Below are 26,514 nucleotides of genomic sequence, written 5' to 3'. Positions count from 1 at the left end.
AGGGCGACGAGGAGGGGGAGGGGGAGGGGGAGAGGGACAGGGAGAGGGAGAGGGAGGCTGTACTAGTTTTTGTAGAAGCTTTACAAGCTAACATTGCCTGGCTTGGAGGAGGGAACCTCAATTGTGGGGCAGCATCTGTTGGATGGCCTATGAGCATTTTCTTGATTGATGTCGGAGGGCCTGCCCACTGCGGGCAGTGCGATCTCTAGGCAGTATAACTTGGTGGTTAAATCTTGGCTCCTCCACATCTTACTCTGTTCCATCTTAGGCCTGTCTCTCTGTCTCTCTCTCTCCATCTTCCCTCTTCCCCTGTGTCCCTGGCCAGCCTCTTCCCTCTTCCCCTCTTTTTTCCCCCTCTCTCTCTTTCTGTCCTTCTCGACCCTTTCCTTTCTCTGCCTCTACTCCCTTCTCCAGGCCCCCTTCCCAGGTCCCAAATAAGCTTCCTTTTCTACTAGCCTGTCGTATGGCTGATACCTCAGGGGGACGCCTCAGCATAGACCTGCTAAGGCTCCCCCTTGCATCATACCTCATTTTATAAAACACAACACTAGGTATATGAACCTGACTGTTTATTCCTGAAGTGTCTGGTAGTGTCCTTGGATAGGCATAAGTACCTGGACGTGCAGCTCTTTATGGTTAATGCAGGCTCACAAAAACTACTGAGTCCCCGATGATCAGGAATTTTGGAATCTGTAACAACAAAAAGGCATCTCTTTGCAGTGACGGACGGTCTTGCAGTGTAGGCTGGGAGGATGCAAATGTGTTCATTTCACAGATGTAGCAAACTTTTCAGGACGGACTCTGCCCTTGCTCAAATAGTGCCTAAGCATTGATCAGGACAGGCGCGGGTTCTGTGAGTCCAAGCACAGGAAACACCGCACACTCAGTCACTCCTGAGCTTCCAAGCCTGCTTCTGTGGGAGTGGAAAGACTGAGGCCAAGAGTAAGCTGTGGCCTTGTAGACAGTGAGTAGGTGATGGAGGCGGGGGTGGGGTGGGGGTGGGGTGGGGAGGCTCTGCTCCTGCAGTAACAGGGTAGCAGTTGATGACTTGGTTCTGGGTGGAGGGTCATCTAGACTTGTAGCTTAGGGCAGAAAAGAACAGGGGGAGAGGGCAATAGGGGGTGGCTCTTCAGCCACATGATCTGTCCCTTTCACAAACAACTTTTGGAGTTCATTAAGATCAGAGCTGGCTTGGAAAGCCCACAACCAGTGTGAGTATCATCTCCCTGCCACCCCGAAGTCCCTAGCTAAGCTCTATTTGAGACCTCCCAGGTACTGAGGTACTGGGCACGTAGAACTTTCCTGGTGCTATGTTGTCTCTGACCCTGAACATATGGAAACCGAGTCCTGGCAGTTTTTTTTTTTTTTTTTTTTTTTGGAAGCCAGAGGCGAGGTGGGCAGACATTTGGAACCTGGATCAGGCTGGGGCTTTCTAAAAGTAGCCAGGGCCTGCTAAACACACCAGAGAGGGAACAGAGGCAGAGCCAGCTGCTTTTAAGTTATTGCTCAGGGACCAGGTGCTGTGGCTTGGACGAGGTGCTGGTGGCTTTGTGTGACTGCTGCCTGGGGTGACTTTAGCCACAGTCACTTGGGGTCCTGTTAAAGTAAATAATTGTGATTGGGAGAGAGAGCGAGTGAGTTTCCACCCAGCACCCATGGGAAGCAAGAAAGAAACAGAAAGAGATGCTCAGCTCAGCCAATGGGCAAGCTGTTGTCAGGCTTGACTGGTTCGGCCAGTCATCTAGAGGCCCTAGGAAAGGAGAGGCCCTTTTCTCAAACCAGCTTAGAGAACATCCTTGAGAGTTCTGGGCTTTCTCTCTCTTTGGGGACTCATATTTGACAAAGGCGCCACTCAGGAGCTGTCAGTTGACTCAAGGAATTGGGAAAGAGGGTGTGAGGGGTGGTGGGGGTGGGGATGGTGGGGGTGGAGGGGTGTGCCTGGCAAATGGTGTTCTCCTCCCTCCCTCAGTGAGGACTCTGCAGTCAGCCCATTTCTTTCACTCTGTCTTCCCCAGGTCTCCATTCGGCCTCCATCCCTGCCAGCACAGCAGAGGTACCAAACCCCTGTAGGTCATGGTTGCCAGAAGTGCCTGTGACAGAAGAGACCAAAGCAAAGCATGGCTTTTCACATGGCAGAAGACAGCCCAGCATCTGAACAACTCTTCCATTCAGATGTGAGTTGAGAGGCACAGGAAAAACTGCTGAGTGAAAGAAGCCAGGCAGAACACACTGTGTGATTTTGTTTACATAAAGGCCTAGAGCCGCCAGACTAATTCATGGTGGCAGAGTCTAAGGAGTAATTACTTGCTTGATACTGACTTGGAAAGGGTGTGAGGGGCCTCACAGCTTCTGTCAATGTTCAACTGCTTGATTTAGATGGTAAATGCAGGGGTAGATGCTACTGTAAAACTTTCCAATGTTTATCTAAGTGTTGTGTACTTGAACATATATATATTCTATCTTAGTGAAAGTAAAACTCACAAAACAAACAAGCCATAAACAAGGTCAGTGTTACCTTTTAAATCTAAATCTAAATCTAAAAATCTAAATCTAAATCTAAATCTAAATCTAAATCTAAATCTTTGTCTTGGTGTCTTCCAAGGCCCTTCTTGAGTTTAGGATTCATCTGCACAGTAATAAGCAACATGTTGTTCTACAAGGAACACAATTCAGGTCCCTCCAGGAATGAAAGTAACTGTAGACAATGCAAGACTCTGTCTGTGCACCATACATACACTCTTGTGCTTTGGGGCCATTATTAAGTAAAATGAGAGTTACCTGAACCTAAAGTTACTAGGGTAATCAGTCTGGTAACTGTGATGGCTAATTGGTGCCTAACTTGCAGGTAGCAAATACCATGTGGATACGCTGAGCTAAGGGTCTATCTATCGAGTGTCCCAGGAGGGTAGCACAAGATTCCACTGTGCTACTTGGAACAGTAGACACTTATTTTCAGGTTATATTTCAGTTTCAATCTGCAGGCAATTGAAACTATGGAAAATCAACCTGCAGATAGAGAGACCACTGTATATCAAATATTGTATTATTAGCAATCTGTTTAATTTCACTTGGCTTAATAGTTTTGGCCCTAAGATTCCTGGGTAATGTGTGGCTACATACTCTTCAAAGAAGACCATTTGAACTTTTGAGGTGGGGCTCTAAAAATCCACCCTTTTTGCCTTCCTTTCTCTAGCCTGGGTATGAAATTATGGTATGTCTTGTTCTCCTCCTTGAATCTCTTGAGAGGGAAGAAACTCTGGCTCTTGGTTATAGGAAGCTTCTTGTGGGTTGGATTCTTAGGTATCCCCCAATATCTCCCCCACTGGGGCATCATAGATTGCTTGTCCTTGAGGCTGAGCAGGTGTAAGCTGTATTAGATCTACACTCTGCTTCCTTCTCCCTGTGTAGTCATTGGAGAGGGAGAGAAATGGACAGGGAGCTATGGGTGTGGGTGTGTGTGTGTGTGATGGCTACAGAGAAGCCACAAAGGGACTCAAGTAATTTGTAACTTGAACTTAGCAGGGAAAAGGTGAGCTACCTCATTAGCTTCTCAGTAACGGGCCTCTCAATCACAGTATCTCCAGGGATGGGATGAGGGCATCTGGGGTGCAGATAAATCCCTGCCAACTGTTTCCTTGGCTCAGTCTGTGGTGCAGAAGGAGAGCCACAACCTTTCCTTCAAAATCAGAATCGAGCTAACTGCGCCTCAGAAAAGTGCTGACGCAAGGCTCGAATGCGATCAGACACATCTCCCATTTTCTGCTGCTCTCCTTGAAAGCTGCTGGTGTTTGATGAGCAGAAACAAGCCGCCCTGCTGAGATTTCCTGCTAGAGCCAAGTGTTTCTGCCAAGAGTGCTGAGCGGCCACCATGTTGAAGAGACAGCTTTGTGCGGGCAGCTCAATGAGAGGCCTCCCTCTAGATCGACAGGATCTGCCGATTTCTCATGAGCCCTTCTCCACACAGTGGCCATGTGTGTGTGTGTGTGTGAAGAGATGATATTAGTCATTTTGATGTTTGGGGGACTCACTAAGGGACCTCTTGAGCTGTCAGCAAATAAAACCCTGCAGCTTAGGAGCTCAGGGGAGCTGGACACCCCCTCCCTTCCCACCTTTGGTGGTGGAGTAATAACTGGTATAATTGTTCCCATAATGATCCCAGCAACAGTCACTTCTCTGGTATGCATGCCCTGAGACAAGACGATATACAACCAGGATCCTTTCTAGGGCTTTCAGGGCACTTTTATTTATTTTTTTTTGAGACAGGGTTCCTTTATGGAGCCTTGGATGTCCTGGAATTTGCTCTGTAGACCAGACCTCAAACTCAGAGATTCACCTGCCTCTATCTCCTGAGTGTTGATATTAAAGGTATGTGTCATCATGCTGGCCCAGGGTATCTTTTTTGAGAGCCTCTGCTCCTACTGGATGGAGGTCTTCCCCAGGCTGTTCCCCAAATTCTTCTGACCTCACTGGCTCTTTCTGTCTCCCCCTGACAGTCCCAAGGTGCTACATATCCACAGCCAATGGGAAGGAGACGCTCTACGTAGTGTTTGTTCTCTCTACGCGGTAATTTTACCATGCCCAGAGGAGCGGAGATGCACAGGGGAATTACAGGGCGCTTGCCCACGGTTCCTGATGGAACTTAGGTTTTTCTTACCCTGAGATCTAAATCAAGACAAGAGGACAAAGAAGCCCAGGCCCCACGGCCACAGCATTACTGCCAACCCTCTCTGAAGTTACCATGGCTAAAAACTGGAATCCCTACTGGCTTCTCTCTTTAAAACACAACTTTTACTAAATGTGGTGAGTTGCTGACTGTTAAGACAATGGGCCTGTCCAAGAAACTTGTTTAGGAATCAAGGGGAGAAAGACATTGAGGGGCCCAAGAACAGATGAATTGCTCCCGAGAATGGGAAACAAATGAGCCGAGGTATAAATGGATGAAAAACAAAAGGAAGAGATTCCTGGAACAATGTGGACTATTGAAGGGAGAGCTGCAGGGACAGAGACCCAGGTCGTGGGACCAGCTGGGGAGTGGTGGGACAGGGGAGCTGAGCTGTCAGCTTACAGCTCAGGCTAAGGCTCTTCTCCCCAGCAACCCTGTGTTCCCGTTTTTCTTGCCGCCATTATCTGGTCTGCTGCAGTTTTGTGGTTGTAAAAAGGAGCAGGGAGGGAGATACACTAGATGGGTTTCAGATCCACCCGCTCCCTCTCCAACACTGGCTGGGTCAGCTGTGCACAATCTACAGCGGCCATTCCTTTCTTTTTGAGAACTGCCTGCAGAGAAAGGCTTTTGGGTAATTTCAGTGTAACATACAGGCCTCTGAGTAACTCCATCTCATTGTTCCCTGTAGATAATGGGGGTGTTCAGGAGCACAATAATGGACCCCGGGGAATCTCCCTTACCCCAAGTGGAATTAAGGTATCTCCTTCTCTCTAGAACACACAATTACCTTGTCTTCAGGGTACATCCACTAGGAGTTTTGTCTAGCTGAAGTCCAATGATGATGATGATGGTGGTGGTGGTGATGATGATGATTTTGTGGAGCACGGACTCTTTTTGACTTATGATAGAGCTCTGCCCTGTAAATTTATTGTAAGCTGAAGACATTTTGAAGTTGAAAACATACTGAACATATCCAACCAGTGGAACATCATGGTTTAGTAACACAGGACACTAGGGTAGCATGTATCCCCTTGTGATCACATGACCAGGACCCACATGTATGTTGTGCCTAGCATGATGAAAGAATATCTTATTGCCTATCACTAGCAGCAGGGAAGCAGGGAGGTCCAAAAGCAAAATTCAAACTATGGGCTCTATGGGATGTCTATGGCTTGCACACCATTGTAGAGTTGAAACCTTGCAAGACCAACCACTGTGAGTCTCAGATGGTAGAGGGCCATCTCTGGTGACCAAGACCATTAGTGATATTTGCATGGGGAGTGGACAGTTTTTGTTCCCTACCTCTCCAGGGCCTGAGTCAGTCCAATCTGTGAGCTTTCCTCTTATGTGGCTGCAGTTCTGGGTTTCTCATTCAGAAGCCATCATAGTTAAGTCTTAGACTCCTTGGGAAGATAGGGCCACACCTTCCACTGAGGCTCAGCATCGCTGCCTCCGGGATGGAAGACACCAAGACAAGTTCTGATCCTAGCCGATTACCTCACATGAAGGAATGAGGCCCCGAGAGGAGACAAATGGCCAGCCTATGACCACACAGGTCATATCAGAGAGTCGATTAGGGCCAAGGTCTCCCTTACAGAACCCATGCAACTGTTTGGTAACAGAACCAAAGTCAAGGTCACTGGTTTCAACCTGGGCTCTGTAATAAGGACAGAAACACGTGGCTCCCTCTTCAGTAGATGCATGTTCCCCACATTTCTTCCTTTCTCATAGGGACAGGACGAGGGGGTGGAGAGTCTTTGGAGCATTAGAGGAAAAAATTCCAAGGTCAGAGACAATGTGTCAGAGGATCGGACTGTGTCATCTGGCTGTTACTGCATCTGTAGGCAGTGGAGATGCCTACAACGGAGAGCCTCTTTCTTTTCTCCTTCATGGGGCTAATGTTCTCCCAGGGGACAGAATGAGCTTCTTCACAGGTTCCCTATATCAGGGCTGAGTCTCCAGCAGACGCTGCCACCAGGTGCATTTATTCTCACGGATCCTCTTGGGCATTAGCATTCCTTCTTTTCAGAGAAAGCCACTGAGGTCCAGAGGGGCACTCACTCAAGGTCACCTCACCAGGAAGGGGCATCGTCGACTCTAACCCACAGGTGCTCTGGCAGTCACTCTTCTGCCTCAGATGTGAAGGGACTGCAAAGCCAGGCAAGGGTCAGGGAGCCTGAAGGACAGAGTCCTAGAGGTCCCAGATATGTCGTATGGCATCCCGAGGGCACCTGCTATAGGACCCAGCTTCCCTTTAACCTTGGCCTGCTCCCCAGCACACCTCTCAGCTCTCCTTAGCATCATTCCTCATTTTCACTTATTTCCCCAGTTCAAACCTCAAAGTCACTCTTGGGAGAAAACATCTTTTTGCTCTATCCTAATGGGTTGGGTTTAGTTCAGCATACTTATTATTCTAGCTTGTCCCCGAGCAAGCGTGCCCAGGGTCTTTACAACACACGCACGCACACACTCCAAAATGCATGTCTGCACTTGAAAAGAAGAAAATGTAGCAGCAGCTTTGGGAGCGAGTTTGACTAATTTCTTCTCCACTTGAGAAGCATCGAGAAGTTTCTTCAAAGCTAGAGAATGAGAAACTACAGTTTTGGAAACCTGGAAATGCAGAGATATGAGGACATGAAACAGCATGGGGAGGGGAGCTGGTATCCTAGAATGTCAGAGAAGTCTGAGCAAAGGAGGATGCTTGGAGTGTGAGGCCAGAGAAAGGTAGCAAATATTCCATCTCCCAAGGTAAATTGAGGATTGTGGCTGTGAGTATAGAGAAGATGGGCTGGGGTGTAAATGTTATATCATGGTGGCTACAGAGGGACTGTCTCAGCAACAGGTCACAAGCCAGGACACCTGCACCCCCCACCTCCCATGCCATCTCACCGTGTAGCCCTAGTTGGCCAGTACTTGCTAGGCAATCCAGGCTGGCCTTGAGTTTTCAGCAGTCCTCCAGCCTCAGCCCCCCTCCCCCCCCCCAGCAGTGGGATTACAGGCATGTGCCGCCAAACCTGAATAAACTTTTCACTTTATTTTGTAATTTAATACCTATATGCCTTTATGATATAACAAAATAAATCAATATTCATACACAATGTGTAGTAGTCAAATCAGGGTAAAATAAGGATTTCTGTCTTCTCAAATAGTATTTCTATTTGCTGGAAAACATTGCTTGCTCTCTTTTTTAGATTTATTTATTTTTATGTGTATATGGGAGTTTTGCCTGCATGTATGTTTGCCCACCATGAGTCCCATGGAAGCCAGAACTGGACAAGAATTATGGATACTTGTGAGCCAGCATATGTGTTCTGGGAACCAACTGTATCTTCTGCAAAGACAAGTGTTCTTAGCTGCTTAGCCATCTCTCCAGTCCCTTCTCTTTTACTCTGAAACACTGTTGTAGACTGTGGTTAGCCAACTCTACAGTAGAACACCAGAACTTTTAAGTCTTTGTACCCAGCTCTGTTTTGTTGGCCTATAAACTGATTTCTTTCAGTTCCCATGTGATTCTGTACCTTTCCACTTTTTTAGTAACTGCTATCCCACTCTCTTGCTTAAGATCAATATTAAATCACTACAAACAAACAAATAAGAACATGAAGTAAGTCTCTCTGTGGCTGCCTAGTTTCACTTGTCCATCAGTCCTTTCATCTTTGGTGTAAGTGACAGGACTTCAGTTTTTTATGGCTCAGTAACAGTGTTAGGCACATATGTCTTACTTTCTTCATTCATTCACACTTTGATGGGCAGCTTGGTTGGTACCAGATCTTGGCTACTGGGAATGGTGCTGTGCTTAGCATAAGAGCACAGGTGTCTCCTTCATGTAAGAGTTAATTTCTTTGCATAAATACTTGGTTGTGAGAGTGCCAGTTCGTAGGGGAGTTCAAGGGTTCTCGACCTTCCTAATACTGTGAGCCTTTTAATACAGTTCCTCATGTTGTGGTGACTCTCAGCCAGAACATTGTTTTTGTTGCTACTTCATAACTGTCATTTTGCTACTGTTATTAATAGAAATGTTAGGCAAGATATCTGATATGTGACTCTCAAAGGAGTCGTGACTCACAGAGTTCTTGAGAACTGCCGGTGTAAAGAAACCTCCATAAGTGTTTTAGTTAGGATTTCTACTGATGCCATGACCAAAAACAACGTGCAAGAATGGGTTTATTTCACTTATTTATTATTTATTTATTTACATTCTACCCTACACTTTCAGGTAATAGTTTATAACTGAGAAGTCAGGGCAAGAACCTGGAGTCATGAACAGAGGCAAAAGCCATGGAGGGATGCTGTTTACTGGCTTGCTCCTCACAGCTTGCTCAGCCTGCTTTCTTGTAGAACCCAGGACCACCTGCCCAGGGGTGGCCCCACCCATAGTGAGCTGGGCTCCCCCACATCAACCATTGATCAAGAAAATACCCCTGCAGATTTGCCCCCAGGCCAGTCCTATGGAGACATTTTCTCAGTGAAGATCCCCTCTTCCCAGCTGTGACAGGAACCACCCAGCACAGTTTTCCAGTGGCCATTCCCACCGTGCATGTTTGAGTTTTCCTTCCTCTGTGTTCTCACCAGCATTTGCTACTTAGTCCTTTGAATCACAGCCATTGTGACTGGGTTGAGGTACTGGCTCTCTGTCCCTTTGATTTACAATTCTGCTTAGTGATACTGAGCGTCTTAATCTAACTTGGGGTCATTTGTGTGTCTTCAGACCATTTGCCAGAGTTTTGATTGGAGTTCTTCGTTGTGCTGTTCTTTAGTTATTATAATATCTGAATGTGTAGCCTTCTCTGTTGGACAGTTTGCAAATAACTCCTCTCAGTGTGTGGGTTGTCCCTTCACTCTGATACCCGTTTCCCTCACTGTGTAGAAGCCTCTTAGTTGGATATAATCCCATTAGTATGTTTTTACTTTTGCCTGTGGTTTTGGGAGTCTTATCCTAAAAGTATCTACTCTGATCACATGTCTTGAAGCATTTCCTTTGTGTTTTCTTCTAGTAAGTTCAAAGTTTCAGGTCTTAATTTAAGTCTTTGATTCTTTCGAGTTGTTTTTTGTATATCATGAGAGGGAGGAATTTAGGTTTCATTCCACATGTACTGCCTGACTCTTGCCCAAAAAAATGTTGTGGCAGCCACATTCTCAGCAGTGGGTGGGAAAGCCAGTCTCCCCACACCCTCTCTTTTGGAAAGCAGTTGTTGATTACCAAGCAGACTTGCTTATAGGGACGCAGTGAGCCCGTATCAGTTAATTACTTTCAGATATGTGACACCCACAGGACATCTGCTCTTAAGTGACAGCTGAGACTGGCCTGGTGAGACTCTGGCGTTCTGCCAAAGCTCTGGAACCTGACTTCTGACTCGTGACCTTCTTGCTGCTCCTTAGATGGTTTCTGCAGCTCGTTTCACCGATACACCCACAGTGACAGACCTTGTCCAGCCTGTGCTGACTGACTGATGGAGCTTCTTAGAACATTCCCCACGTTTCTCAAGCTTGTCCTTGGAATATTCTGGAAGCTTTTCTTCCTTTCTCCCTCCTTCCCTTCCTTCCTTCCTTCCTTCCTTCCTTCCTTCCTTCCTTCCTCCCTCCCTCCCTCCCTCCCTCCCTCCCTCCCTCCCTCCCTTTCTTCCTTCTTTCCTTTCTTCTTTCCTTCCTCTATCTTTCTGGTGACAGTAGAGCATGGTAGATTCTGGGTTTGAATCCTGCTTTTAACTGTGTGACCTTGGGCAGGTGACTTTCCCTTTCTGTTCATTGGATTTGTTTCTTCATGTGCCAAAATGGGAGTAATAATCATATCTGCCCCACTGTTCTTGTGAGGCCTAGGGCAGGTGAAACAGACAAAGAGACCTTTGTGGGAACAAGAGATACAGGTTCTCACACCCTTAATCCACAAAGCCTGCTACCCACCAGGAATCTCTCTTTTCTTGTCAACAGTGAATGAAATGTGACGGTCCCTCCGATGTCTGCTCTCTTATCTTATCGAGAGAGAGAGAGAGAGAGAGAGAGAGAGAGAGAGAGAGAGAGAGAAACAACACCCCTCTAGATACGGGAGGATGCCAAGATGTCTCCAAGGATGAGCTGCCGCCGATCTGTATCTTACATGAGAAAAATCTCCTTAAAGTTTGAGGAAGAGATTTCTTTAAAAATACCATCTTCACGACTAACAAAAATCACCCACATCAGACCACTCTGACAGCTGATAAGAAGCCTGCTCTCTGTCAGTCGCAACTCGAGTCTCCCGAAATCAGTGCAGGCCTCTTCCTTAACCCATTTTTCCTTTAATTAGAACTTTTTGCCTGAGACTTTCTGATCTAGATTTAGTTTTTATTTCCATAATAACTGGGACACACACACACACACACACACAAAAAGCCGGGCGTGGTGGTGCAGATTTCTGAGTTCGTGGCCAGCCTGGTCTACAAAGTGAGTTCCAGGACAGCCAGGGCTATACAGAGAAACCCTGTCTCAAAAAACAAAAACAAAAAAAAACCAAAAAAAAAAAAGCAAAACAAAAAAACAAAACAAAAAACAAAAAACAAAACTGGGACAAGGTTTCTTTAAGTTGGTATCAGAGGCAACCCAGACCAAGCGTTGAGACAAATGGAGCCTCCAGTCAGTATATAATAGATATAGCTATGATCTTGGGAGAGGTCATTTTCCAAACGTTTCTTTTCTTCAGCTCAGCAGTTGTACTTGTTGGGGAAGAATAAGACCCAGAAAAAAAGGCGCGCGAGAGAGTGTGTGTGTGTGTGTGTGAATATCTGCACATGTGGTTCATATATATATATATATATATATATATATATATATATATGTATGAGTGTGTGTATATTGTATATGTATGAGTGTGTATGTGTGTATGAATGTGTGTGTGAATATATTTGTGTATGGTGTGTGTGTATGTGTGTTATGTGTGAATATCTATGTGTGTTGTGTATGTGAATATGTGTATGTATGCATGTGTCAGTGTGTATGTATGAGTGTGTATATTGTATATGTGTGTGTATGAGTGTGTATGTGTGTATGAATGTGTGTGAATATCTATGCATATGGTATATGTGTATGTGTGTTATGTGTGAATATCTGTGTGTGTGGTATATTTGAATGTGTATGTATATTTGAATGTGTATGTATTTGAATGTGTATGTATGTATGTATGTGTCAGTGTGTATGTATGAGTGTGTATATTGTATATGCATATGTCTGTGTAAAAGTGTGTATGTGTGTTTGAATGTGTGTGTGAATATCTGTGTGTATGGTGTGTGTGATGTGTGTATGTATATGTCAGTGTGTATGTGTCTGTGGTGTGTATATGTGTATGTGCAAGTATGTATGTGTATATGTGTGCGAGTGTATGTGTGTGTGTGTGTATGTATGAGCGAATGTACGAGTGTGTATCTGTGTGTGAGTCTGTGAGTGTATGAATGTATGTGTTAGTATACATGTGTATACATGCATGCATGTGTATGTATGTATATATATGTCTGTTAGAGTGTATGTATGAGTGTGTATGTATGTGTGTATGTGAATGTATATTTGTGTGTGAATGTTTTGTATGTGAGTGCGTGTATGAGTATGTGTGGTATGTATGTGTATATGAGTATATGTGTATATTTGTATGTGTAAAACAGGCTAGCTGGGTGTGGTGGGTCATGCCTCTAATACCATTTGAGAAACTGAGGCAGGAAAATTGCTGTGAGTTCCAACCCAGCCCTGGCTATAGAGTGAGAGAGACCTTTTCAAAAAAACTTACAGTAAATTAGTCAATCAATTAAATAAATACAGGCCAAAGATGGATACTTTTGTGTGTTAGAAAGTATCAGAAGTAAGAGAAGCTAGTGAGGCCCAGGAACCGGCTGAGGAGGCATAAGGGGATGTGGCAGGTTAAGAGGTCAGGGATGAAGAGTTGACCCCAGCTCCAGGTCTTAAAGGGGAAGCAGAACCGTGTAATGTGGTCCAGCTGTGGTTGCTATTCTGTGGACCAAAGGTCACCCGAGTGGAGGAGGAGACAGAAGGGGGCAGTTAGGGGACTAGGTAGGTCACTGACAAGAGGATTGAGGTCACCAAGGATGATAACAAGGGAAGGGAAAAAAACCTGAACTGGGAGCCAGCAGGAGTGCCGAGGCGGGTGGCTGGCCAGATGGTAAGGGTTTGACTGGTGCAACCGTATGGGAGGGCATCTGCAGGCTTGAGCTGATGAAGATGGGACCAAAAAGGGAACCTGGACTGTGGAGTAGGCTTTGCTGGATCTGTGAGAAAGTGGGGAACCAAGAGCCTCTGAGAAAGACAGAAGAAGAAATTAGGCTCTGCTGGGAAGGAATGAGAATGTAACATAGTGGGGATGACTGCACCCACACACCACACCCACACACATACCCACACACACGTACACATAAACATTCACGTATACACATCATACACATACACATACATAGGCACACACACATAGACACACATACATATCACACACATACACACCACACACACACATACCATATACATACACACACATACACACCACATAGACGCACATATATATCACACACACATACCATACACATACCATACACATACACACACATAGACACACATACATATCACACACACACCACACACACATACCATATATATACACAAATACATACACACACATACAATACACATACACACACATAGACACATACATATCACACATACACACATAATACACATACCATACATGCCACATACACACACATACAATACACACACAAACATACATATACACATCACACACATCCACATGTAGATACACACACACATCCACATATATATCATGCACACACATACCACACACACCACACACATACTACTCATACCACATATACACACCACACACACACACACACACACACACCATACACACATACCACACATCACATACATTAGCTTCTTCCCCCATACCATACACACATAGCACACACACTCCAAACACATATCACACATACCACATACAGCACACATATAACATATGGATACTATACACACACTATGCATCCATAAACATACACACCACACACATACACACACCATACACAGTCATACATCACACAAATACCACACCCATACCATAGACACAGTCACAAACATACATATACCACATGCATATACCACACCCACACCCATATCTGATACGTACATTAACCCCCCCACTCACACACACATATACCACACACACACCACACACACACACACACCACAGTTACTGAGTCCTAAAAGGACAGAGTAGTGAAGGAGAGACCGTGGAGCAACTGCAGATCTGCCACAGTGAGCCCAGGGTCAAAGGAAGGGGAATGAAATCTTCTTGGCGATTTTCCAGATGGTAGAGACCATTGCTTCTTGGTGGTCTGAGCAGCAGGCCCTATCACCGTCCCTTCTGCTTGTGGGCATCAGCACGGTCAGGGGACCTTGGGGACCGAGGGACAGAACCTTGTATATATGGGGCTATCCTCTGGGACGAGGAGTTCATTCTTTGGTTAGAGGGAGAATACACAGGAGCTTCAGTGTTGAGCAAACTGCCAGGTTCCCTTTGATGCCCACATGTTTTTCAGAAGCCAGGGTGGCACTGACATTTGAGCTCGGGAGCAACCATCTGCCACTCTTTCTGGGCAGCATTTGTGGGTGGGTACCACACAGCATCTTAAACACAAAGCGGCTAAGGCTTTTCTCTTAAGATAAAAATCCTTCGATAAAAATTCTTCCTGGCCTGGCACAATGGCTTAACAGGGAAAGGCACTTGTCACCAAGCCTGCTGGCCTGAGTTCCTTCTATACAGTGGAAGGAGAGAATCAGCTCCTGAAAGTTGACTTCCAAACAAACACAAAAAGCAAATAAATAAGAATGTAATTCAAAACCTCTTTTTTTCCTGATCTTGGCTTTCCACACATTTTCACCCCCTCGTCCTTTGCCTACCTCGAGGTAATTGCTGTTCTTTAAGCATCCATCCAAACAAGGTATTTTTGGTGTCTTAGTCAGGGTTTCTATTCCTGCACAAACATCATGACCAAGAAGCACTTGGGGAGGAAAGGGTTTATTCAGCTTACTCTTCCACATTGCTGTTCATCACCAAAGGAAGTCAGGACTGGAACTCAAACAGGTCAGGAAGCAGGAGCTGATGCAGAGGCCATGGAGGGATGTTACTTACTGGCTTGCTTCCCCTGGCTTGCTCAGCCTGCTCTTATAGAACCAAAACTACCAGAGATGCCACCACCCACAAGGGGCCCTCCCCCCTTGATCACTCATTGAGAAAATGCCTTACAGCTGGATCTCATGGAGGCATTTCCCCAACTGAAGCTCCTTTCTTTGTGATAACTCCAGCCTGTGTCAAGTTGACACACATAACTAGCCAGTACGCTTGGGAAATACCCCGCATTCTTTTGCTTCTGACTTAGCTCCTCTTGTCTGGTCATTTGTCTTTCATCTCTCTCTGAAGGGAGGTCTGAGTAGGTGTCATCAGACCGTAGAGGGTCTGTTTCTGCCCCAGTCTCCCAATCCCTTTGCCACAGGTTTTCCCAGGGACTTGCTGTCCTCTTGGTTTAGCATCTCTGATGCTTAGCACCAGCAGCGGTTACACCCTGTCCACAAGGCTCACCGAGCCCTGCTAAGGATACCAATCCCTGAGCCTTGCAGTTTGCCCCTGGGCATTACTATGCTCCCGGCTTGCTACATTTTCCTCTTACATTATTTTAGGCATGGAAGGGTCCTTTAAATGCACATCTCATAACTAGAGCAAAAGGACACTTGGCTGATGGCCGGTCCTGTGCTCTCCAGCAGGTTTGCACCTGACAGGTCAATTGTCTCACACTGCACACTGTGAGCTCCCCCCCCCCCCCCGACTCTTTCATTACATCCATTTTCCTTTTTATGTTTTTTTACTTATTGGGTTGTTGTCTGTTTCCTCTATTGGATGTGTCCTCCACAAGGACAGGGTGTTGTTCATTTGGTCCGCTATGCCTTAGCCTTTCCAGGACCTCAGTGTTTACTGGGTAGAATGTAACCAAGCATTCCCTTTTCCAAGGTGAGACACATGGCTACCTCACCTCCCTGGCTAGCCAACTTTGGTTTAAACAGGAAAACAAGTGCCAAGAATGACCTGTCTGGGAAATGATAAAATCCCGGCTAGCATGAGTTCTGGGCAGCAGCCTCGTTGAGAAACAAACTCGGTGTTTCTGGGGTAAGGCTGTGTCCTGGGGCAGGGTTTTCTTCCTTTCTTTCTTTCTTTCTTTCTTTCTTTCTTTCTTTCTTTCTTTCTTTCTTTCTTTCCTCTCTTTCTTTTCTTCCTTCCTTCCTTTTTTTTTTTCCGAGACAGGGTTTCTCTGTATAGCTCTGGCTGTCTTGGAACTCACTCACTCTGTAGACCAGGCTGGCCTCGAACTCAGAAATCTGCCTGCCTCTGCCTCCCAAGTGCTGGGATTAAAGGCATGCGCCACCACGCCTGGCAGGGCAGGGATTTCAATGTAGGAAGAGCTCACTTGGTTCCTGTACTAGATCTCACTGCAAATAACCTCTGGGACCTTGAATGTACTCACAGCTCTGAAGTAATTAAGTGGAGGCAGCTTCATTCAGCTCCTTCCAGTTTGTGCTGCTCTCACCCTAAGGCACAGCTAGGTAGCAGATAGGGATATGGATTCTCAGGAAACCCAGCTGTCTTAGGCCTGAGCCTTGTGAAGAGCCAGAGGCGGGCACTTCTAGTGGAGGCCAGGCTGGCAAGGGAGAAGTTCAAAAGTGCGGGCTTAGTCCAGGGTTGGGGTGGGTGGCAGGGTAAGGAGAGGGAGGGTAGGGAATGGGGTGAGAGCTGGATAGAACTCATTCAACCCAGGAACCAATGGAGCAAGCAGCTGATAGAAGCAAATGAGGGCCTGGCACTGCAGCTTTGTGTGAATTAGAAAAAGATGCCTCTCGGAGAAGAGGATGGGAAAGGATGTCTCCTCACAACTGTAGGCGAGGCCCTCATGAGAAGATCAGAAAGCCAGCCAGGCCTTGGGACAAGCCAAGGACCTATGTGTGACTCTCCCTGGGAGGCTGAGATTAAATGATACAAAACTCGGTCCCTTGGGAACTGGCATGGTGGTACTTGCCCATGGTCCCAGAACTTGAGAAACTGTGTGAGACAGATAGAGTAAGAGCAGGGCTAGCAAGATGGCTAAGCAGGTATAGCCATGTGCCTGGAAAGTCTGCTGACATGCAGCTAATCTCTGCAATCCATATGGTAGATCCTGGAAGTTGTCCTTTTACCTTCACACACACACACATTCACACACTCACACATGTATATACACATACACACTCACACACATATATACTCATATATATATATACATTCAAATATATATATATATACATATATATATTCATACACACATATATACACACATCCACACACATATATACACATCCACACTCACACACATATACACACACACTCACAAGTATACACACATATGCACACATTCAAGCACACTCACACACATATATACACATACACTCACAATATATACTCACATATACATTCACACACTCACACACATATATACACTCACATGTATATATACTCACACATTTACATACACACTCTCACACACATACACATTCATATACACATATGTACTCACACATATATACACATACACATACTCACACACATACAATTTAAAAAGAGTCACAAGCAAGAGGAGCTGTGGCTTGTCCCAAGGCCTGGCCGGTTTTCTGCTGTTCTCATGAGGGCCTTGCCTACAGTCGTGAGGAGACATCTTTCCCATCTTCTGCTCAGAGAGCACCAGGCCCTCTTCTGCTTCCATCCATTAGTTGCTTGCTGTGTTAATCATCATGACAGAACAAAGCTGAGCTCCAGGTACAGTCAAACAAGAGAAATCTGTAAGAGTCAGTTCTCTCCATAACATAAGTTCAAACTCAGCTTGCCAGGCCTGGCAGCAAGCACCTTTACCTACTGAGCCGTCTCGCCAGCCCAGAAAGAATATACTAGTCATCTGCCAGGCAGTTCTCATCTATTATGTGGCTTGAGACCACTCTAGCTGAGAAGTCCATGCTCCTGTCTTCAGAGGTAGCCATTGTGTTGACGATGGAGGACCTCCTATGCTTCCATGGGACACTGAAGCAGATGCTTATGGGAAATCTTAACATTTTAAAACCAAAGCCACGGTTCTGATAGAAGTGTGGGGCATGCATGGATCTGCAGTTTTTATCCCACCATTGCCCAGCAGCTGGGAGGCTCCCCTTGACCTGATTCTAGCCCTGAGGAATTAATTGTTCCTCATTATCTAAGGAAGAAATGGACAGGAGAGAAAGAGTTCTTGCCACCTCTGGTAGTGTGGATGCAAAAGAGAAAATACATTTTGGGTAAGGTGTATACTGAAGTCTATGGGGTTGGAGTGACATTTCTTCTAAGTTCTTTAAACAACAAACTCCAGTAAAGGTGGAAAGGGAGGGAAGTAAAACAGGTGTGGCAGTTTCTGACAGTCCCCAGTAAGCTGCTGACAAGTGACTTTTCTTATCACGACTACAAAACACCCAAGAGGAAAATCTTCAAGATGTTTGCTTTGTTTGAAGTTTGCACTGTTTCAAGGGCTTCAGCCCATACTTGCTTGGGTCCATACAGGACAGAACACCGGTGGGAGCACATGCAGAAGAGAACCGTTCACGTCATGGCTGAACAGGAAGCAGAGAGAGGGAGAATGTTGGGTTGAGGAGACAGCTCTTCCTGTACAAGTGTGAGGGAGTGTACAGGTGAGAGGGAGTGTACAGGTGAGAGGGAGTGTACAGGTGTGAGGGAGTGTACAGGTGTGAGGGAGTGTACAGGTGAGAGGGAGTGTATAGGTGTGAGGGAGTGTGCAGGTGTGAGGGAGTGTACAGGTGTGAGGGAGTGTACAGGTGTGAGGGAGTGTACAGGTGAGAGGGAGTGTATAGGTGTGAGGGAGTGTACAGGTGTGAGGGAGTGTACAGGTAAGAGGGAGTGTACAGGTAAGAGGGAATGTACAGGTGAGAGGGAGTGTACAGGTGTGAGGGAGTGTACAGGTGTGAGGGAGTGTACAGGTGTGAGGGAGTGTGCAGGTGTGATGGAGTGTCCAGGTGTGAGGGGGTGTGCAGATGAGAGGGAGTGTACAGGTGTGAGGGAGTGTACAGGTGTGAGGGAGTGTACAGGTGAGAGGGAGTGTATAGGTGTGAGGGAGTGTACAGGTGTGAGGGAGTGTACAGGTAAGAGGGAGTGTACAGGTAAGAGGGAATGTACAGGTGAGAGGGAGTGTACAGGTGTGAGGGAGTGTACAGGTGTGAGGGAGTGTACAGGTGTGAGGGAGTGTGCAGGTGTGAGGGAGTGTATAGGTGTGAGGGAGTGTGCAGGTGTGAGGGAGTGTGCAGGTGTGATGGAGTGTCCAGGTGTGAGGGGGTGTGCAGATGAGAGGGAGTGTACAGGTGTGAGGGAGTGTACAGGTGTGAGGGAGTGTACAGGTGTGAGGGAGTGTACAGGTGAGAGGGAGTGTGCAGGTGAGAGGGAGTGTACAGGTGTGAGGGAGTGTACAGGTGAGAGGGAGTGTACAGGTGAGAGGGAGTGTACAGGTGTGAGGGAGTGTACAGGTGTGAGGGAGTGTACAGGTGAGAGGGAGTGTACAGGTGTGAAGGACTGTACAGGTGTGAAGGAGTGTACAGGTGTGAGGGAGTGTACAGGTGTGAGGGAGTGTACAGGTGAGAGGGAGTGTACAGGTAAGAGGGAGTGTACAGGTGTGAAGGAGTGTACAGGTGTGAGGGAGTGTACAGATGAGAGGAGGTGTTCCAGTCCCTGTGTAAAAAGCTGCAAGGACAATCCAGCCTGGAATTCCTGCCCTAGGGAGGCAGAGACAGGTGGATCCCCAAGCTCACTGACTAGCCAGTCTAGCTGAATTGGTCATCTTCAGGCTCAGGGAGGGACCTGTCTCAAACAAGGTGGAGTATGGCAGCAGAAGACACTAGGCCTCAGCTCTGACCTCCACATGCATACACACACACACACACACACACACACACACACCACACACACACACACACACACACATATACACCACACACAGTGATAATTGCTCAGCTAAAACCAAATCTTATCCTAGTGCAACTGGCTTCTTTCTAATAGGGAAGTAATGGCTCCCAGTCTCAACTATCCCCTCCCCCTTGGCCCAGAGAGACCCCCACCTAACCCTCTTTAAGTTCTACCTGCAGCTTCTCAACAGCCAGAGTGGCTCAAACCAGTACACACCTGTGGGAACCAGAGATGAACAGTCCATTGGATCTGGGCTTTAGGGGGAAGGGTGGTTCTACATCATTAAATAATATAGGCTTGTGGGGTGGGGTATCGAGTGTCAGGCTGGAAGGAAGGAAGGGAGGGAGGAAGGAACTGCCTGCTGGCACCAGCTGCCTCTCCCAGCTTGAGAGTCTTGGGAAGAGAGCCTGGCCATTCATGTGAGGTCCACTTAGTACATTTATTTTGTTTTATTTCTTGGAATGTTTTCTGACTACGAGGTGCTCTTCTGAGGGCTGGGACCATAGGTGTGCTCCATCCACGCCATTCATTACTTTAGGATGCAGGGCTGCACTGCTGTTCAACCGTGAAGGAGGGTTGCTCATTTCCTCACTCTAGTTTCTGCTTAGGGATTTGAAAAAAAAAAAAAAAAGATTTATTCATTTATTTTATGTATATGAGCACAGAAGAAAACATTGAATCCCATTACAGATTTTTGTGAGCCACCATGTGGTTGCTAGGAATTGAACTCATGACCTCTGGAAGAGCAGCTAGTGCTCTTAACTGCTGAGCCATCTCTCCAGCCCTGCTTAGGGATTTTTAATGGACAATTTAGAGGACTGCGGGTTCCTCGACATGCCCTTCACATCTCTCATGGTGACCCGAAGAGTAGTTCACTTATCTCTAGTCTTGGTTAGGAGAGTTTATTTTCTTTGGTTTCTTGCCTCTGTTACAAGGTTTACTGTCATTTTTAGATGTTTTGATTTTTTTTTTGTTTGTTTATTCTGTATTTGGTTTGTCTATCTGTGTGGGTGGGTGTGCCACTGTGCAGTGTGGAGGTCAGAGGACAACTTGAAGAGCTCGTTCTCGCCTCCCACTGTGTGGATTCTGGGGATGGAACTCAGGTTCTCGGATTTGGACACAGATCTCTTTATCCACTGAGTTGTCTCGCCGGCCTTCATTGTTAGGTTTTAAATAGCAAACATTGCTGACACTGCCTTTTCTCCCTCTTCTTCTTGGTAGATAAAAGGGTGACAATGTATTCTTCCAAAGTCTTTCCTTAGGCACGGGATTAAGCCTCCCAGATCCCATCCTTACAGATTATCCTGAGACATCTCTAGGCCTAAATTCCTCTTTTTTTTTTTTTTTTTCATGAGGTCAGCCTTCTATGCTGGTTTGAAGGTGAAAGTTATTGATTTTCCTACTTAAAAAAAGGAAAAAAAAAATGAAAAAAGACTCTTCATCTATCTATTCCACCTGTGGCAGGGTCTGTCCCAGCCACTCTAGACACATAGGCAAGAGGATGTGAACTCTGACATCAGCTCCTTTCAGAAGGAGGGATGCTGTGGATAGCAATCGGCCTCAGCTGGGCTCCTCCACAGGCACAGCAGGTCAGCCCTCCCCGTGACATCACAGCCATCTGGGCTTTTACTAGCTGGTCAGCAAAGGCCATCTTTCTTAGTTTGCTTTCCTGCACATGGAGAATGAAAAGATGGCTACCGGCTAGGTCCCAGGACATGGCACAGGTAGAATGGCTAGGTCCCAGGACATGGCACCGGTAGAATGGCTAGATTCCAGGACATGGCACAGGTAGAATGACTGACAGATTTCTAGATACTTGTTATCGCCACTTGATGTCACACTATGTGTGCGTGGCATTAGGCCCTGCTAGTTTACAGGTTCTCTGAGGATCACCACTCCACTTAACTGTCCAGTCATACCATCCTCTAAAATATATTTCTGGCTTTCTATTCAAACATCTTTCATAGGCCTTAAGTATGTTAGCAACTAGCTGAGTACCCACTGTGCTCTGACTAAGTAACTATTTGAGTACCTACTGTGCTCTGACTAGGTAACTAGCTTAGTACCTACTATGCTTTCCTAAACACTTTTCACATGCTTATTTTAAGTGGCTCCCCTTCTCTCTGTAGTAGAGTCTTATGTTCCCAAGTTACCTGACCTTCCTTCTAAGGAAGGTAGCTAGGAAGAAATACCTAAGAAAGGTCAGACCTCTGTGAGGCTCCCACACTAAAGGACTGGGGTCAATTTCGCTTCTCTATTCATGTGAATAGTGCTTAATACTGGGAAGAATTCAGCTGCAGTGGCCGCTTGCCCCCAGGCCACCCCAGGCCACCTCAGATAAGGCCTCAGATTGTTAACCGAGCCACTCAGGCCCCAAGATGGAAACACAGATAATCCTCTGCTATTTAACTGGGAGCTGGAGTCCTCTGGAGACAAATTGGAAAAAGGGGAGGGAGGGCAGCTCAGGAGGGAGGCCTGTTTAGATCTCTTTATTTTCAGGAAAACAATAATTTTACTGATTCAACCTTTAATTTAGAAAACAAACACAGCTGCAGCTTGATGTCCTCATCTGATTTCAAAGATGCCAGCCCTCCAGCAGGTCTGGGGGGGTGGCAGCCCCCAGGACTAGAGGTTCAGACCTGCTACAGAAATTGGGGGAGCAGGGGCCAGGAAGCCTAGTGTCCACCAGCCCTGAGTCCTCTAAAGTGGACGACCCAGGGGTGCGCACCAGAGCTGGGATGTCTGCTTGCAAATAGTCAGACACAAAGACAGGTTCACCCTAACAGATTCACAGCCATGGTGTTCCAGTGGACAAGCCACTTCCCCAGGCTACACCGTGTAAGCTACAGTGTACAGAGAGGTGAGGAATCTTCACTGAAGCCTTGTCATTTCTGTAATAATAAAATTTATTACAAATAACAAGTTTGCCATTAGGAAAGATTTGAGGTGGCGGGGGTAGGGCGCGGGGTGGGGGTGGGGCAGACCAATCTAGCCTGAGACACAGGAAGAGAGAAAACCTGGTGTTGAAGATGCTGCTGCCCCCATGAAGCTTTATGCAGCAGGTGTTTATCCACGAGACCCACGAGTTCCAGACGACCCAAAAGGGCCACAAGAGTAAACCATTTAGCCCAAGGACGATAAAACGGTCTCTTTAAGGTAATGCATATCTTCAATCTCTGAAGTGTTTGTTTCTCATAGGTAACAATTCTGCCCCTACAATTTAAAAAAAAAAATACTTCGGGAAAAGTTTCCATGTTTATTTGAGGTGGTAGGTACACTCTGGTTGTACAGTGATAATACTGAGGGGGTGTCCATGCCTATGCTCCTAAAAAGCCAGCAGCGTTAAGGGGTCCTTATTCTTGGAGGATGACAAGATGGCTTGGTAGGTAAAAGTGTCTGCTGCCAAGCCTGTTGACCTGCCATCTGGGACCTGCGTGCTGGAAGGAGAGGACCAACTCCAAAGATTTGTCCACTGACCTTCGTACTCGTTCTGTGGCTCCCTTGTACACACATGCCCGTGGGAGGAAAACACGCAGTTTGATTCAGTATAGGCCTTACAGTGCTTGTGGTGGTGCGTGCCTGTGACCCCGTAGTTTTCAGTGAAAGCAAGAGGAAGGTCAGGAGTTCAAGGCCAGCTTTGGTTACTTAAGAAGTTCAAGGCCAGCTTGTCCTTTTAAGACCATCTTAAAACAACAACAACAACAACAAATCCTCCAAACAACACCAACAAAAACCCACCAGGCCTGGAGGCACGGGAGTGTGACTTTAGCCCAGGAAAGCTGGAGGCAGCTGGAGACAGATGGATCACAATAAATTCAAAACCAGCAGAGTGAGCAAAGTCCAGACTAAGCAGGTTAGTGAGATAAAGACTCCTTGCTTTCATGCACGGGAAACCACTCTGCAGCCAGGGCCTAATGACTTCAAAGGGAGAGTGGAAGTGACTGCCCCAGGCTTTTAGAACCCACTTCTCCCACTTCTGCTGCTTTCTTCAATGACAAGATACTTTGGGGTAGCATGTCCTAGACTCCTCCTGGCTGGAAGAGACAGATGGAGCCAATATTGCACTAGTACAGGGTGGAGCAATGACCTGGTGGGTAAAGTCACTTGCCAGGGCTCCCACAAGTTTGTCCTCTAATCTCCACATGAGTTCTGTGGCACACACACACACACACACACACAGAGTGAGAGAGACATATAGACAGACAGACAGACACACAGACACACAGACCAAGTGAAGAAACAAGACTTGGGCTTGGTGGTGTATAGTTACAGAGGGAGAAGGATTATGAGTTTCCGGTTAGCCAGTTTGGGGCACACCAACTCTGTCTTAAAAATTACAGAGTTCGGGAGGCTTATTGGGAGATGGGTGGAGTCTGTTGTCTATGAAAGAAAAACACATAGCAAAGAGTCAGAGTTGGATAGGAAGGGCCTCTGGGCGCAGTGACAGTCCAGACAACAGCATTGGTGTTCTGGAGTCAGGCTTGCCCTGGGAGGGGTTTCTCAGTGGCAGACCAGCCATGCTGGGGCCTTGCTGGAGTTCTCTAGGGGACCTGGCCTTAGAACTGGGGTTGATTCTGAGGCTGCTGTTGATGCTGTAGGCTGCTCCACTTTTTGTAGGTTAACCCAAGCACTGTGCCTCCCCAGCCTCCCCGCCCCGGAGCAGGCCAGAAGGAGCCAGATTGGCAGCTCCTGTTAGACATGGAGATTGTATCAGCTCCTTCTGTCTGAACCCTTAACCCCACAGTTCTCAGGGTTCGTGTGATTCTGGATACGGTGCTTCAGGTACCTTTCTGACGTATGGAGGGGATGAGGGTGGGGATGGCGGACTCCCCAGTCAGCGAGCTATTAGCATGAGCGCTGAAGAGAGAGAAGTTTCCTTTCTGTGTGTGAGCTGGAAAGTGCAGCCTAGGCCTGCCTCGCTCTTGTCTCCTCCTGAGAAATGTGCCCCTGAGACTCAGCCTCAGGCCTGTGGAGAAACACTTCCTTTACCTGATAGGCCTGGGTCATTCTTTATCCTCCGCCTAGGACCTCCATCTGCCTGCTGGGGCTGTAGCAGAGAGACAGGCTACTTACTTTGTCACCAACTTTCCTGTGCTGGAAATCCCTGGATCCCCTTAACAAAGGAGAGCCAACCCGTCCCCTTCCCACTCACCCTCCCCTCACCCTTCCTTTCTCTCCTCCAATCCATACTGGTGAGAAACTGCTGAGAAACAACATCCACAATTAAGTCGGAGGTCACATTTAGTTCAGCACCATTGGCTGCTTAATTGGCTGATTCTATGGCTGTTCTCCTCATCTGCCAACGCGGCCTCTAACAAGCTGCTTGCAGGGCAATTAAGCCTCCGTTTCTGAGCTGTGGCTGATGCAAAGGTCCGCTCCCCTCCTTCATCTGGGAACCTGCTAGATTTCAGGGAGTAAATTCTCTTCTAGAATTCCAGATGAAACTACAGGTCTCAGTGAACACCTCTTCTGAAGGAGGCTCCAGAATAAAAGAGCCCTGTAGCCTCTGGGCTGGAGAAGACAACTTAGCCTGACTAAATCTCTCAGGTCTTCTGGGGCGGAGAGGCACTGATGCTAGAGAGTCAGAGAACTCCCAGTCAGGTGTGTCCTGCTGCTGAGAAATGTGACTTTGTCCCTTTTCTAGGGTTGCAACCTTGGGAAATTTACAGTCACTCTTTTCCGAGCTTCAGTTTCCTCCTATGTAAAACTGAGATAATGGTGGCAGCCACAACTTATCTGACTGACATCTGCCCTGAGGATGACGTCATGCGGCAGAGATGCAGCACTTTGCATAGGACCCAGTGCCTGTACTAGGTCAACAATGACATTAGAGATGCAAATGAAGTCACATAGCCCACACCAGGTATTTTCAATCCCAAGCTGGCAGAAGGACCTGAAAAGGACAGTGGCTGTGGATAGACGTATGTCCCTCCCTCCATGGGGATGGAAGACAGCTGTGTGGTCAATCAGATATGAGCAGAATTGAGACTGAAGAGTTTCCTGGAGCAAGCTGCCCTCATGAGGAATCTTGCCTGTGGGTGCAACTGTAATCTACTCTCTCCCAGACTCCGTTTATTCATTGTCTACTTGTAGCCCTCAGAAGGGAGGTACATGCTGGAGCATGGGTCTGGAATGTCCCTCACAGGCCTCAGCTTGAAGCTGTGGAGAGGTGGTGGAGACAGTCACACGGGGGCGAGTGAGAGACTTTTAGATCAGTGGGAATTGTGTCCTCAGGGGAAGTGTTGGAACCCAGTCCCCTCTTTTTTCCCTCACCATGAGGTAAGTAGTTTTGTTCCACCATGGGTTTGCCACAGAAAGCCATAGTGACAACCAATCATGGAGTCAAACCAGTAGATCTAGGAGCCAAATAAGCCTTTTAGAAGATGTATGAGCCACCATGTGGTTGTGAGCCACCATGTGGTTGCTGGAGATTGAACTCGTAACCTCTGGAAGAACACACGGCACTCTTAACCAAGTAACCCTTTATTGTTGGTTGTAAGTAGGTCAGCACAGGGCTTTGCCACAGTGATGGAAAATCACTAAAAAAGAATGAGTTCAGGAATCACCATCACCAATATCATCATTCAGAACGGAAGCATAGTTTATAAGCACACCCACATTACATTATGGTTTTAGTTCTCAGAAGAGCTCTGTGATGGTTGTGGGGGCACATGCTTCCCGGAGACATGACTGTGCCCTGATAATTCTTTACTTTCCTGTATCACACAAGTGCAAAGGTGTGAGGAGCGGGTGTGGCAGCAGTCCCAAGATGGCGCCCGGGACTGCAGCTAAG

General features: G+C 46.8%; 1 long non-coding RNA gene across 5 annotated transcripts; it reads left to right on the top strand.

The window, feature by feature from the left end:
• Positions 1-832: 832 nt before the first annotated feature.
• On the top strand, positions 833-26,514 carry Gm33724. Of its 5 annotated transcripts, none has more exons than XR_865453.1 (3): positions 833-964; positions 2,016-2,174; positions 25,366-26,514. It is a non-coding gene; the product is annotated as a predicted gene, 33724 (long non-coding RNA). The 5 variants fall into 5 exon arrangements; XR_001778934.1 differs by lacking the exon at positions 25,366-26,514 and adding an exon at positions 10,592-11,027; XR_373429.2 differs by lacking the exon at positions 25,366-26,514 and adding an exon at positions 4,494-8,599.

The sequence above is a fragment of the Mus musculus genome, chromosome 1 (genome assembly GCF_000001635.26).
Source record: "Mus musculus strain C57BL/6J chromosome 1, GRCm38.p6 C57BL/6J".
Taxonomy (NCBI): Eukaryota; Metazoa; Chordata; class Mammalia; order Rodentia; family Muridae; genus Mus; species Mus musculus.
The sequence above is the reverse complement of the archived record's forward strand: the minus strand, read 5'-3'. Positions and strand labels throughout refer to the sequence as shown.